This window comes from Neoarius graeffei, chromosome 25 (genome assembly GCF_027579695.1).
Source record: "Neoarius graeffei isolate fNeoGra1 chromosome 25, fNeoGra1.pri, whole genome shotgun sequence".
Taxonomy (NCBI): domain Eukaryota; kingdom Metazoa; phylum Chordata; class Actinopteri; order Siluriformes; family Ariidae; genus Neoarius; species Neoarius graeffei.
In genome coordinates this window covers 39211583-39224624 of record NC_083593.1, presented here as the reverse complement: position 1 = coordinate 39224624, position 13042 = coordinate 39211583, and the positions used below count along the sequence as shown (strand labels likewise).

General features: G+C 42.6%; 1 protein-coding gene across 7 annotated transcripts in view; it reads left to right on the top strand.

Moving 5' to 3' along the window:
• psd3l (pleckstrin and Sec7 domain containing 3, like) overlaps window positions 1-13042 on the top strand; it is a 504243-nt gene that overhangs the window by 235554 nt on the left and 255647 nt on the right. The window contains exon 1 of one of the 7 annotated variants that reach the window (XM_060908183.1): window positions 9875-9997. The exons of the other annotated variants lie outside the window; for them this stretch is intronic. The gene's annotated coding sequence lies outside the window, so the exon portion shown is untranslated. Of the gene's footprint in view, window positions 1-9874; window positions 9998-13042 lie in introns of those variants that run through there. 7 annotated transcript variants of the gene reach the window in all.

The following is a 13042-nucleotide window of genomic DNA, read 5'->3' as shown; positions in this document are numbered from 1 at the left end:
CAACCGCGCTGAACCGTGCTGGCTGGAAGTGGGTGGACACATTGGGTGGAGTTAGCGAAAGTGGGTGGACGTCATGTGATGCCGTTAAGCAGCGCAAACAGTGACATCAGTGACAGTGGCGGAACAAGTCAGAGCCGGGCCGGGGGGGCGGGGCAAATGACCGGGCCCTTTATTAAAGCTTATCATAACATCATTTTAGGCTACAAAATGTCCGCAACTGCGGTGTTTAGCAATTTCAACACTACCGGGTGCAACTATGTTATTTAGTACATCAAGTCCTTCAAACGAACATGTAACTCAGAAACAAAAAACATTAGGATACTGTACATGGCTCATAATAAAACATCAATAGCCTATACTGCGCACATTATTTGAAGGGCATACGAATGAGCGCTCAGAGGTTGCAACGGTGACAGGAAGAGTCAGAAATAAAAGGAGGGCGGTGCAAACCTCACTGAATGCACTGTGTTTACCAATTTCAACACTACGGGGTGCAACTATGTTAGTTTGTACATTAAGTCCTTCAAACGAACATGTAACTCAGAAACAAAAAAAAACATTAGGCGACATACTGTACATGGCTCATAATAAAACATCAATAGCCTACTGCGCGCATTATTTGAAGGGCATACGACGAGCCTTGCGCTCCGCGAACTCGTCCACGATGCTCTGTATGTCACTGATTCAGTGAGCTTTTAAGCGGTAGTCTCACGACCCGAATAGTAAACAATAAACATGGAGGACATGGAGTCGTTAGTGTTGCTGGTCTTGGTGCTGTGGCTTGTTGTCACCGACAACGCGGACAGATACTGGCAAGAGCGTATAGATGAGGCGAGGCGCATAAGGCTTCAGAAATTCTCGTAATTCATAATTATTCTTCTTCCGGGTTTGCGGTGTTTACAGATCCCAGCGCGCTCGCGGGGCGTGTGTGGGCATGTGAGGACACTCCTCCTCACCAATCAGTGCACAGGGGAGTGTCTGCTCACGCCCCCAACCTCAGTCGGCACGGTTTGGCTCGCTTCAGCCCCACTCCAAAACGGTGCGAGTTTTAGGGGCTAAGCAGGGCTGAAGCGAGCTGAGTCGTGCTGGTTTTTGGTAGTCGAAACGCGAGCCGTGTCGGGCTGAAGTGAGCTGAAGTGAGCTGAAAAAGGGTAGTGGAAAAGGGCCATTACAGAACGCTGGACAGTATCCGCGAATTGTAACTGAATAGAGGCGGGGTTTTCTTGAATACGGGTGTGTATAGGAGGATGGCAGAGATCATTCAAACGCAATGCAGAACGGGACACTGAGTCTTGAAAACAGCTCACAGAATCATATTTTCTGATTTTTTCCAGAACTCTATATTACATCTGGAGACGGAAAAAACATTTTTAGTATGCGGAGAAAGCTGTGTTACGATGAGTGCAATTTAAAGAGGCTTTAGGGTGGTTTTTTTTGGTACCTGTGATTTGGTGGTCTGTGAGTCGCGTTTTTATGACGTAAGACGCAAGGGGCGGGGCTGTTACGTTTGAACCGAACGCGCGACACGGAAGATGTTTCTGTGGGCTGAAGCAAAACAGAAAAAAATGTCAGATCAGTTTGAATAAAGTCATATTTTTTTTTAACATAAGGATCTATAAACGCGTGTTTTGGGTAAGAGAAATCATTTTTATGTGAAACTATTGGTGGGATTGTCAAAATTATAACGTAATATGTGTTGATCTCGGTTGTATTCAGAGAACCAGTTGTGTGTGTGAGTGAGAGAGAGAGAGAGTGTGAGTGTGTGTGAGTGAGAGAGAGAGAGAGAGCGAGAGAGAGAGTGTGTGTGAGTGAGAGAGAGAGAGAGACACACACACACACACACACACACACTCACACCATGAATTTGGCAGCACTGAAGGAAAGGAGGGCTGAATTTGGTGTCCGGCCATCTACCAGTGCTGCTGGTAATAGGGCAGAGGTGGTGAAGAAGGATAGCATGGCGCGAAAGAGGCACATGGCAGAGCAGCATAAACATGCCCTTGAACGGCTTGTTCGGGCCAAAAGGTCTAAAAAATGATAAACTGGTCTGCTGAAGAAAGTTTCCAGTGTCACACTTCAAAAATTACTTTTTTAAATTCAAATTTTACTTTTTATACTTTTCCTTCCTTAATGGTAATGTAATGAGGTGTCAGATGCAAAACTGAAAATTGCAAAGCTAAAAATGAATAAATCTTGTCTTTGTTTTAAATGTTGTCTTTTCCCTTTATTTTCCTTGATCGCGCGCTGTTTAAAGGCCTCTGCATGCTCGTGCGACAAGGCTTTCGCAGATAGCTTTTCGCAGACAGTTGTAATTTATCGTTGAGCGGGGAGTAATAGGCGTGCGCGATGTTATTCACCGGCACAACGCAAGGGGGCGCGAAGTCGCTAGGAGTAGTTGGTGGGTGTGGTTTGTGGAGTGTTTATCCTCCGGTTACTTATAATGACTAGAACTTTTTTTTTTTATAATGACTAGAACTGGAGTCGTATAGATGTACGTACTTCCTCAATCAACCGCTCTTCATGCTGCTCCATCTTCGCTCGTGTTTTTAAAAATGCCGGTCGTGAAAACAAAACAAACCGGGACAGTAGGGAAGCGGAAGTGCGTGTACAGCGGATGTAGAGTGGACCAATCAGAGCCCTCTTGTCTGCGGCGCTGTCTGCGAGGCTTCTGCGGTGGTCACAATTTTTGGGAGGTGCGCGCAGAGCGTCTGCGAAGGTGGGGGGGCTACGCAGACACTGTCTGCGACACCGTCTGCGAGGACTGGGTTGTCAGCATAAATTGGCCTTAAGGGGGCCGGGGGGTTACCGGTAGTTTGTCACCTTTTTCAACCCTCATGAGTTTGCAGGTATGTAGTTTAAATAAAACCCCAAAACAACACTGATCATCTCTGATATTTTTTTGTAGGTTGCACTTTCCAGAGCCTCTCATATTAGTGAATAAAAAAAGCTCTTGATTTAGTTTGTTTACCGCCATAAAACTACAATAAATTATCCCCCGCTGCTTTACTTAAAAAGGTGTAAACTTGTAAATTTGGTTTATGGTGTAAGTCTGTGTGTTGACACTAACTTTCTGTATTGAAAACCAACGTAAGCTACAGACAAACCACCACTGCTTTTGTTCAGTAACCTGTTTTGCAGGACACCCACACTCCTTGGAAATTCTAATTTGACTCGACTGACTCAACACAAGGTCAATGTTGTGTTGGTTTATTTAAATAAAGACTTCCTTCTTTCATTTATTCATTCATTCATCTTCAGGAAGCGCGTTATCCTGGACAGGGTTGTGGAGGATTCGGAGTCTGTCCCAGAACACTAGGTGTGTGTGGTGGAAATACACCCTGGACAGGACATCAGTCTGTCACTAGGCACCAGGTGTACACGCGTTCACATCTAGAGACAGGTTATTGTCGCCAGTCTACCTACTGACATGTTTTTGGAGGTGGGATGAAACTCATGCACATGTGGACAGAACATGTGAAACTCTTCACAGACAAGTTTTTTTTTTGGCCACATTGTATTGACAGAATGGTAGATGATACGTAAGGAATAACAAAACGCAATTTTAATGTTCCACAACTTTAAATCCAACTATAAACTGTTAAAATGTGCAGCGTGCCATTAATAAATTAAACATTGTAATCTTTGGCAAATCTCTGTGTGTCTGGGCTCCTGTAATGAACTCAAGACTGTGTGGTTATATGAAAATAATCCACATCAGGGTGATGTGATTCCCTATAGTGAATTATATTTTCGTAGAACCGCACGGTTTGGAGTGCGTTATTCTGCTTGTGCCACAGCGATTTGCCGACAACTACAATGGTGTTACCACCCAGAAGTGGATTATTTTCCTATAACAGCATGTTCTGCAGTACTTTATACACCACAATGATTTGTGAGTAAATGACACATGGGGCTCAATTGATTTTAACGGTTTATAGTTGAGATTTAACCCTCTGGGGCCTGAGGGTATTCTCTGGCGCTGTAGTGATTTTGATGTGCTCTGATTTTGTTGTCCGTTTCAAAAAATCTAAGCAGCGTTTTCAAAGTCATATAACTTTTTTTTTTTTTTGTGGTCAGCACAAGTTCAGCTACAATAATATCCATGTAGTCTGTATGTCATGATTGTACTAAAAAAAAAAAAAACAGACAAATGAAGATGATGTAAAAAGCAGTTTTAGAACCATGTTGGAATGTGTGAAAAAACATGACCATACCCATTCTGTCGAACCGGTTTGGTCACTTGAGGCGATTCCGTTCTGTCTTAGGAATGTATCAAGCACAAAAACTTCAATGTGCTCCACTGATTTAGACAATTAACTGGCCATCAAAAAAAAATGTATGTCCTATTGTTTTGGGATAAAGGGTTGGCAGTGGGAGGGGTATTCAGTGAAAAAGGTAAAAATTTCCATTCCATTCAGTGAGAAGAGTGAAAACCACTTCCACTGCCAACTCTTAATCCCATCAGGCCAAGTCCCGATGGGTAAGGTCATGTTTTTTCACACATTCCAACACAGTTCTAAAACTGCTTTTTACAATAGCTTCATTTATCTGATATTTGACTTTATTTTGGTATTTGACTCTATTCAGTGTGTCTTGAAATTAACTATTGTACAATTTTACTCTGTTCAGAGCCACAACCAACTCTGTTACACGATTACTCTAATTTTGCTCCCACTCCAAGTCCAAATTTTACTCTCTAAACTCAAAATGGAGCAAAATTAACTATTTTTGAGGAAAATACTTTTAACCCTGGAAAAATTGCTCAGTCATTGTTCCTGCGTATACACTACAGCGCACACATCAACCGATCTGCTCATAATAAATAGAAGAAATATTTGCATTTACTCGAGTTGATCTTTGGCTGGAGCGAGTCGAAGTTTAAAAAAAAAAAGGCACCGCTCATCATCAGTGTCGCAGTTCTCAAGGTTGAATTGATTCGCTGTTCTGACTCATGAATTGAATCACTGTCCTGAAATTGAATTGCTGTCCTGAAATTGAATCACTTTCCTGAATAATAATAATAATAATAATAATTTTAATTTATATAGCGCCTTTCAAGAAACCCAAGGACGCTTTACAATAGTAGACAAAGAAAGAAAAAAAATATATATATAATAAGAAAAAAAAAAAAAGTAAAAAGTCCACCAAGTAGGGGTCAGGATGTAATTCCCATGGTGTAGCAGCCACAGTCCCACCAAAAGGCGCACGAAAACAAGTCCCACATCTCCAGCGCCGCCGCCGCCAGCAACATCGCTCAGAACATCGCTCCATGAATCATGAATTGAATCGCTGTCCTGAAATCATGAATTGATTCGCTGTCCTGAAATTGATTCGCTGTCCTGAATCCTGAATTGAATCATGTATTGAGTCACTGTCCTGAAATTGAACTGTTTTCCTAAAATTGAATCACTTTCCTGAATCATGAATTGAATCACTGTCCTGAGTCTGAAATTGAATCGCTGTCCTGAATCATGAAATGAATCATGAATTGAATCGCTGTCCTGAATCATCCGAAGCACAGAAAATCCGCATGCCATCTCGAAGCAAGTTTTACCTCCAAATAGCCTTAACTATGGTTGATATATTTTATCCCGTTTACGGTGGGCGTTTCCACCGCAAAAGAGAAACCAATCGAAAGTGAAAGAGTGAAAGTGATTATCATGTCGTTACCATGTGAATAGTCTTTTATGAATGCGTAGGTGTGCGCTCAGTGCTCCAACTCCGGTGTGGCTGAGCAAGGTGACAAATTTTATATTTCATCTAATTTAGGTAATTTAAAAACTACAATATTATTTGGCAGTGGGCACATAGGAAAGTATAAGGTTTCTGTCAGTATGTTTATCATGCTTGTATGATAAAAAAAAACTCACGAAGATATTTCTGTAAATACATGACCTACTCATTCTAAACCTGCCGAGCTTTGCTGGCGAAGCTCTCAACCCCAAAGGGTTAATGTTGTAGAAGTTAGACCCTGTTATCACTTACATTGTAGTCATTAGATACAGTATAGCCACAGTCCATATTAAATTCTCTCTCTCGTTACAATCGCACCATAACGTGGTGAGAGCATTAAAATTCGCTCTGGCTGCTTTACCAATGACTACAAGGGGTCTGGGGGCATGCCCCACCAGGAAATTTAGAAATTTCCATGTGGCACGGTGGTGTAGTGGTTAGCACTGTTGTCTCACAGCAAGACAGTCCTGGGTTCGAGCCTAGCGGCCGACGGGCCTTTCTGTGTGGAGTTTGTATGTTCTCCCTGTGTCTGTGTGGGTTTCCTCCGGGCATTCCAGTTTCCCCCACAGTCCAACGACATGCGGGTTAGGTTAACATGGGGCAGCTATGGCCTGAAGTGCCCTTGAGCGAGGGATCTAACCTCCAACTGCTTCCCAGGCGCTGTAGCATAGCTGCCCACTGCTCTTGTGTGTGTGTGTGTGTGTGTGTGTGTGTGTGTGTTCACTGCTTCAGATGGGTTAAATGTAGAGGAGGGATTTCACAAGTGAGCGTGTGATCAATGAATAAAGTTGTTGTTCTTCTGGTGCATTCTCACTTAATAAATTACAAACCATTTCCCTGTTAAATACTTGCAAATTATATAAGAAATTTCCCCTCCAGATGTTTGTGTGTGTGATTGGCTTTCTCAGTTACCCTCTGTAGTACGCTGCCTGGCTCTGTAACACAACTACATCCGCTACGATGTGGTCACGTGGTCCGGCTCAGCCAATCAGAGCGCAAGAATCGATCAACAAATACGGCGTAGCTTCCGGTCATGACTCAAATCGGAGACAATTTCATGGTGGAATAATTGGATTTGCGGCAAATTATGGCCAGCAGAGATGATGTAACTGGCTTGAGTGTTGAAAGGCAAGGTCCCCCCCCCCCAGGATTGAGCAGCTGGTGCAGACCGCTGGTCGCCGGTGTTTGTGGACATCTCGGTCTAGTATTCTTGACACTTTTTAAAATTCTGATTGGTTGCTGCAGAACCACGTCGCAGCTCGTTAACATAAAGCTGCCCAGACTTCAACTTTATTCTGATACCTCCACCATCCAAGACGTGCCACCAATGATCGAGATGTCGGCTCTCGTAGAAAATGAACGACTTAGGGTTGTTTTGATGCTCTTGCTGTATTTGGGGTGAACTTAAGGCCAATTTATGCTGACAACCCAGTCCTCACAGATGGCGTCGCAGACAGTGTCTGCGTAGCCCCCCCACCTTTGCAGACACTCTGCGCGCACCTCCCAAAAATTGTGACCACCGCAGAAGCCTCGCAGACAGCGTCGCAGACAAGAGGGCTCTGATTGGTCCACTCTACATCCGCTGTACACGCACTTCCGCTTCCCTACTTTCCCGGTTTGTTTTGTTTTCACGACCGCCATTTTTAAAAACACGAGCGAAGATGGAGCAGCACGAAGAGCGGTTGATTGAGGAAGTGAGGAAGTACGTACATCTATACGACTCCAGTTCTAGTCATTATAAGTAACCGGAGGATAAACACTCCACTAACCACACCCACTAACTACTCCTAGCAATTTCGCGACTTTGCGCCCCCTTGCGTTGTGCCGGTGAATAACATCGCGCACGCCTATTATCCCCGCTCAACGATAAATTACAATTGTCTGCGAAAAGCTATCTGCGAAAGCCTTGTCGCAAGAGCATGCAGAGGCCTTTAGGGTCGCGCTGTCTCTCAAAGAATGCAGTTTGTCATTTTAAGCATAAACTCCTGTCCCTAAGTCCTTCATGTGCTGGAAAACTTTGCATTGTACCGTGATTGTTTAAAAAAATCCATTTATTATTAGTTGTACATTATGATGCAGAGCATTTTCCATATTCACTGTTACTATAGAAACAACAGCGTATTCTCGCAAACACATTAATATAAACTTATCATTCATCTTACAGCTGGAACTACTGGCTGAACCGTGTGGTTACACAAAAATAACCCACAGTTTCTGCCCGGGAATTCAGCCGCTCTGTGGTATCAGGTCGGTCGCAATCGGTTTGCTAAAAACAACAAACAAATGTTAAACTATAACGTAATGGGCTATTAGTGATTTACAGATAATTACAAACTGTGGTTATTTACAAGCTGTGTAATTGTTCTCGGAGGTATCTTTATACAGAAATGCCAGGTCGGCCTGTCAAGCCCATAAAACTTATCAACTCGTACGGAAGGATCAGGATGAAATTAAGCTCCTGCTTTTTCTTCTGAACTGAAAGTAGCTTTTCCTCTTTTTGCACTCGCTTCACATGAACCAGAGTTGAAGTTTATTTAGGCTAAAATGACAGGGTGTGTACGTGCTCTGGCTAACCCTATTGTAATGTTCTATTTATATTCCCAGCTGACCTACTCTCTTTTTGTGCAGATCCACGTCCAAAGTAGACAGAGTTATTCGAAGAAATACAGGCTTATTTTAAGGACGGCCTCAACGGTTTACCATATACCCCTGTTTAAATTGGTTTTAACTGTCGTACTCATTAGCGAGCAGTATAAAAAATAATTTAAAAAAAAAGCACCAGATACACTACCGTTCAAAAGTTTGGGGTCACCCAGACAATTTTGTGTTTTCCATGAAAAGTCACACTTTTATTTCCCACCATAAGTTGTAAAATGAATAGAAAATATAGTCGAGACCTTTTTCTGGCCATTTTGAGCATTTAATCGACCCCACAAATGTGATGCTCCAGAAACTCAATCTGCTCAAAGGAAGGTCAGTTTTATAGCTTCTCTAAAGAGCTCAACTGTTTTCAGCTGTGCTAACATGATACATGATTGTACAAGGGTTTTCTAATCATCCATTAGCCTTCTGAGGCAATGAGCAAGCACATTGTACCATTAGAACCAGGGCTTTGAACCGGTTCAAGGAACGAAAACGAAAACCGGGAACTTTTTCTATTTCACATGGAACAGAAACGAAACCAGAAACTTTATTATTTTTTATGTTCCGGAACAGAAACGCTTATTAAAAATAATGGTAACCGGTTAATACCGGTTTTTATTTCGTTCCTCAAAGTTTCCGTAGCCTACAAATAAAAAAGTCATTCTTCTCCTGCGCAAGTTTCTATGACCCGCTGGGGTTCACTTCCTGTGTGACGTTCGCTGACTGAATGGAGAGAGCGGGAAGGTGGACTACTATCACGTCTCCACGTGATAATAAGTGAGTAAGTGCATTACTGAGTGTCTGAGCAAAGAAGAGCCTGAACGATGCAACCTCCCTATTGGCTGTTTGTAAAAATGTATCAGTTGTTGCCCCTCCCACGGGAATCATCGCGGGCTCGAGAGACGAGACCTGACGAGTTAGTTCGTTGGTAGCAGAACAAAATGTCTGGACACAAATCGGGTTTTCAGAAAAGGAAAGAAAATAAACGGAGGGTCGAAAATACAAAAAAGGAGGCAGAAAATGCAAAACGAGTTTTAAGGTAGGACAAATGGTTACTTTTCTGAGGCAGCCCGCCGTGGCTGCAGGCTTTCAGTTGTGTCATTGAATGGTTACTTTTCTGAGGCAGCCCGCCGTGGCTGCCTGCAGGCGTATTTATTATAGCCCATTTAGTTAAAATAGTTGATATAAAATGTTTATAGTTATGTGATGGTTGTCCTGATTTAGACTGGTTTTTTTTGGGGGGGGTTGCGCGATGTTGCACCCGGGTCCAGATTAGGGCAGAACCGGCCCTGGCTACATTTCAGGTGTAGTTTGTTTTATGTATGTATGTACAGTGTTTCCCCCAGCACTTTCCAGGCAAGGCGGCCGCCCTGGGTAACTCGACCGCCCGCCCTAGCAAGGTTCCAAGAAAAAAAAAAAATGCGTCCAAAAAAAAAAAAACCGAAGTGGTAATGCATTTCAGCGCAGGGACTGACAGCTAGACTAAACTGCGGCACCTAGTGGTTGGATATATTACTACGCCATATGTCCTCGAGGCCATATTTACAAACATTTTAATTTTAAATTCAACGGTTCAGCGGGAAAGTCGAGACGTTGCCATTATCGTCGGTGGAATAAGAAGGTAAGTTGTATTGTAACTGCTCATCTAAACGGTGCATTTGCACTGTTACAGTGAAATTTAATTTTCATGTACTAATATAAGTAAGATAATATAATAATATAATTATATAGCCTAATGCTATATATTTTCCCTTATGTAAATGACCTTAACTTTTTGTTACTTTTTTCTTGCTGCTGTACTGAGAGCACTTTTATTGGCCAGGAAACCATTTTACCTCAGTTTTTGTAAGTAGTTGTGACATTTAATTTCAATAAATACCTATTTTACAGTTCTACACAGCTTTGTTATTATTGTAGTACTACTACACACCCCCCCCCCCCCCCCCCCCCCCCGGACTATCTGTGTGACGTGTTACGGCCCAACAACCCCCCCCGGACCACTATCCGTGCCGCGCGTGATGCCCACCGAAGACTCACCACCTTGACTAAGCAATTTTCTGCGGGAAACACTGATGTACTTGCATAGATGTGTACTTGGTCTTCCAATATGGCGCCTAACAAAATCTCACGGTGCGGTGACGTCATGCGGTAGCCCTCTATAGGGCCTGACTAGCCTTTGGTAACACACTAAACGAATTCTCTTTCATTTTTGGCACTTTTTCTGTTTGTGTAGATGGGAAGACATACTGAGAATCCAAATCGCCAACATTTGAAATAATAATTGTTTTGAATTATTTCTTGTCTTATTTAATGAAGGTTGTAATAGAATTAGCCTACATTTGGCTTAAGCTGGATGAGACAGAGACATAATTTTATAACCATTTGTTAAACAGCTGACAGGGAACGTAATTAACCGTTCCGGGAACGAAATTTTTTTGTTCTAACCGGTTCGGGAACGTCTATTTAATGGTGGAACCCAAAACCGGAAACGTTAAAATTCCGTTTCTGTTCGGAACGAACCAATAGGAAAAAAATTCCGGTTCAAAGCCCTGATTAGAACACTGGAGTGATAGTTGCTGGAAATGGGCCTCTATACACCTATGGAGATATTGCACCAAAAACCTAGTCTGGCTAACGCGACTTCAAAGCTCTGCGAGCATTTGGTCTGGCAAAGATATTAAGCCCAACCGTTTCCCAAAGGCGTGGTTGACCCGCCTCCCTGAAATGCCTTACTTTGCTACTGGTCGAAGCCAGAAAAGGCTGTGACGAAGCTTAAACCAATCACATCACTCTTTCCTCTGACGTATGTGACGCGACGGAAACTGCTTGAGTAACAGGAAGAAGATAAATACCTCCAGGGCTGCTCTTTGCTCCATTTTCAAGGAGAACTTCACGTTGAATGCTTTCAATACAGCATCTACCGCTGTGTCAAAGGCTTGCCGCTGCTCCATGTTCGTAATGTTTCTAGTGAATGAAGCGCTTCCGGCATAGATTCTGTAAACAATCTATGGCTTCCGGTCGCAGTTCTACTACGTCACTGCCTTGAACACGCCTCTACCCAGGGCCGTTGGAGATGCTCAAAGTTGATTGGCTCCCGATTTTTCAGGAGCTTGGAAGAGCTGGAGATAGCTTGCCTTGCCAGACTAAGCTCGCAACAGGCCCTCGTGTTGCGTCACACTTAGGATGGGCGGGCCCAGGCTACCAAAAACCAGACATCTGCAGCTAGAATAGTCATTTACCACATTAGCAATGTATAGAGTGTATTTCTGATTAGTTTAAAGTGATCTTCATTGAAAAGAGCAGTGCTTTTCTTTCAAAAATAAGGACATTTCAAAGTGACCCCAAACTTTTGAACGGTAGTGTATGCAGGGCTCGAAATTAACTTTTTTTTCTTTGTGTCCCCCAGTGGTCCCGAATTCTTTGTTGTATTGTCCCGAATGGAAGCAATAGTGTCCCCATTTTTTTCCTCTCTGAAATAACCAGTGGTTAATATTATCATATGAAGTTACTATTATATTTGTAACTATGCGATTTTTAACCCTTTATATCATTTTTACAATAAGTCACAAAACACAAGTGACACTAGGGTTGGGCGGTATCCAAATTTTGATACCTTTTAAACTGTCTCTGTGTTTTCCCGGGGTATACGGTATTACCGAGAAAAAAATAATATTTTGTTTCGGCCTACTGTGTAACGTGCGCCTGTGCCTCAAATGTACTATTTAAAAGCAGCATAGCGAATTGTGTGCATTGTGGTATGGATTAAGCAGCAAAGCAAATTTTGTGCATTGATGAATGGATTAAGAGATATTTCAAAGCATCACGCAACTCTTCCTTCATCTTGAAAATAGCATTCAACTGTCGTTTACACATGTCTGCGTTGAAACGCCATTTGCAGCACTATTTCACCTACTCCATCAAAAAAAAGTACACGATGAGCAGGATCATACCCTTTCAAGCATGGGAAATAAAAAAAAGAAAAAGAATCAACCAACACCCAAGTCCGTTTAGACTGCGCGATAAACCCTATTCTTCAGCGCAAATGAGGAGAACCTAATTCAAATGCGTGATAGCTGCACAAGGCAAAATCATATGGGCCCACGTCATGCCATGGCGGGGAAATTAATAATCAAATGGCCTTACCTTGCTTAAAACGTTGTCTTGATCACATAACTCCTTACAATTATTCCACTTAAATCCATACGGTTTAACACACCCAACAAAGATAGCAAGCGCATTGCTAATTCCCACCAGAAACCGAACAGTTTACGCTACGATGTTTTCTTCCGTTTCTTCAGTAGATGACATTTCAAACGTTTATTACCCACATCCCAAATGTCATACGTTATATTATTTTACCTTGTTGTTACTCATGTAACCTACTCAAAACACAACTCATTGGAGAGATCTCGTGGAAGTGGAGTACCCCAGGCTATGGTGTGCCTTAGGGGACATATTAGATTTTTCGTTTGGTTTGAAACCAAAATACTGCCACACTGCCGATGTTGTATTTTTATTTTTTTGCCACTAACTCGTTATCTTGACTTGCCATCTTTCAACCGCGGTCTCAGTCTCTTTTTTTTTTTTTTTTTTAGATAGGACAGTATAGAGAGACAGGAAATGAGCGGGGGAGAGAGAGAGACGGGATCGGGAAATAACCTCGGGT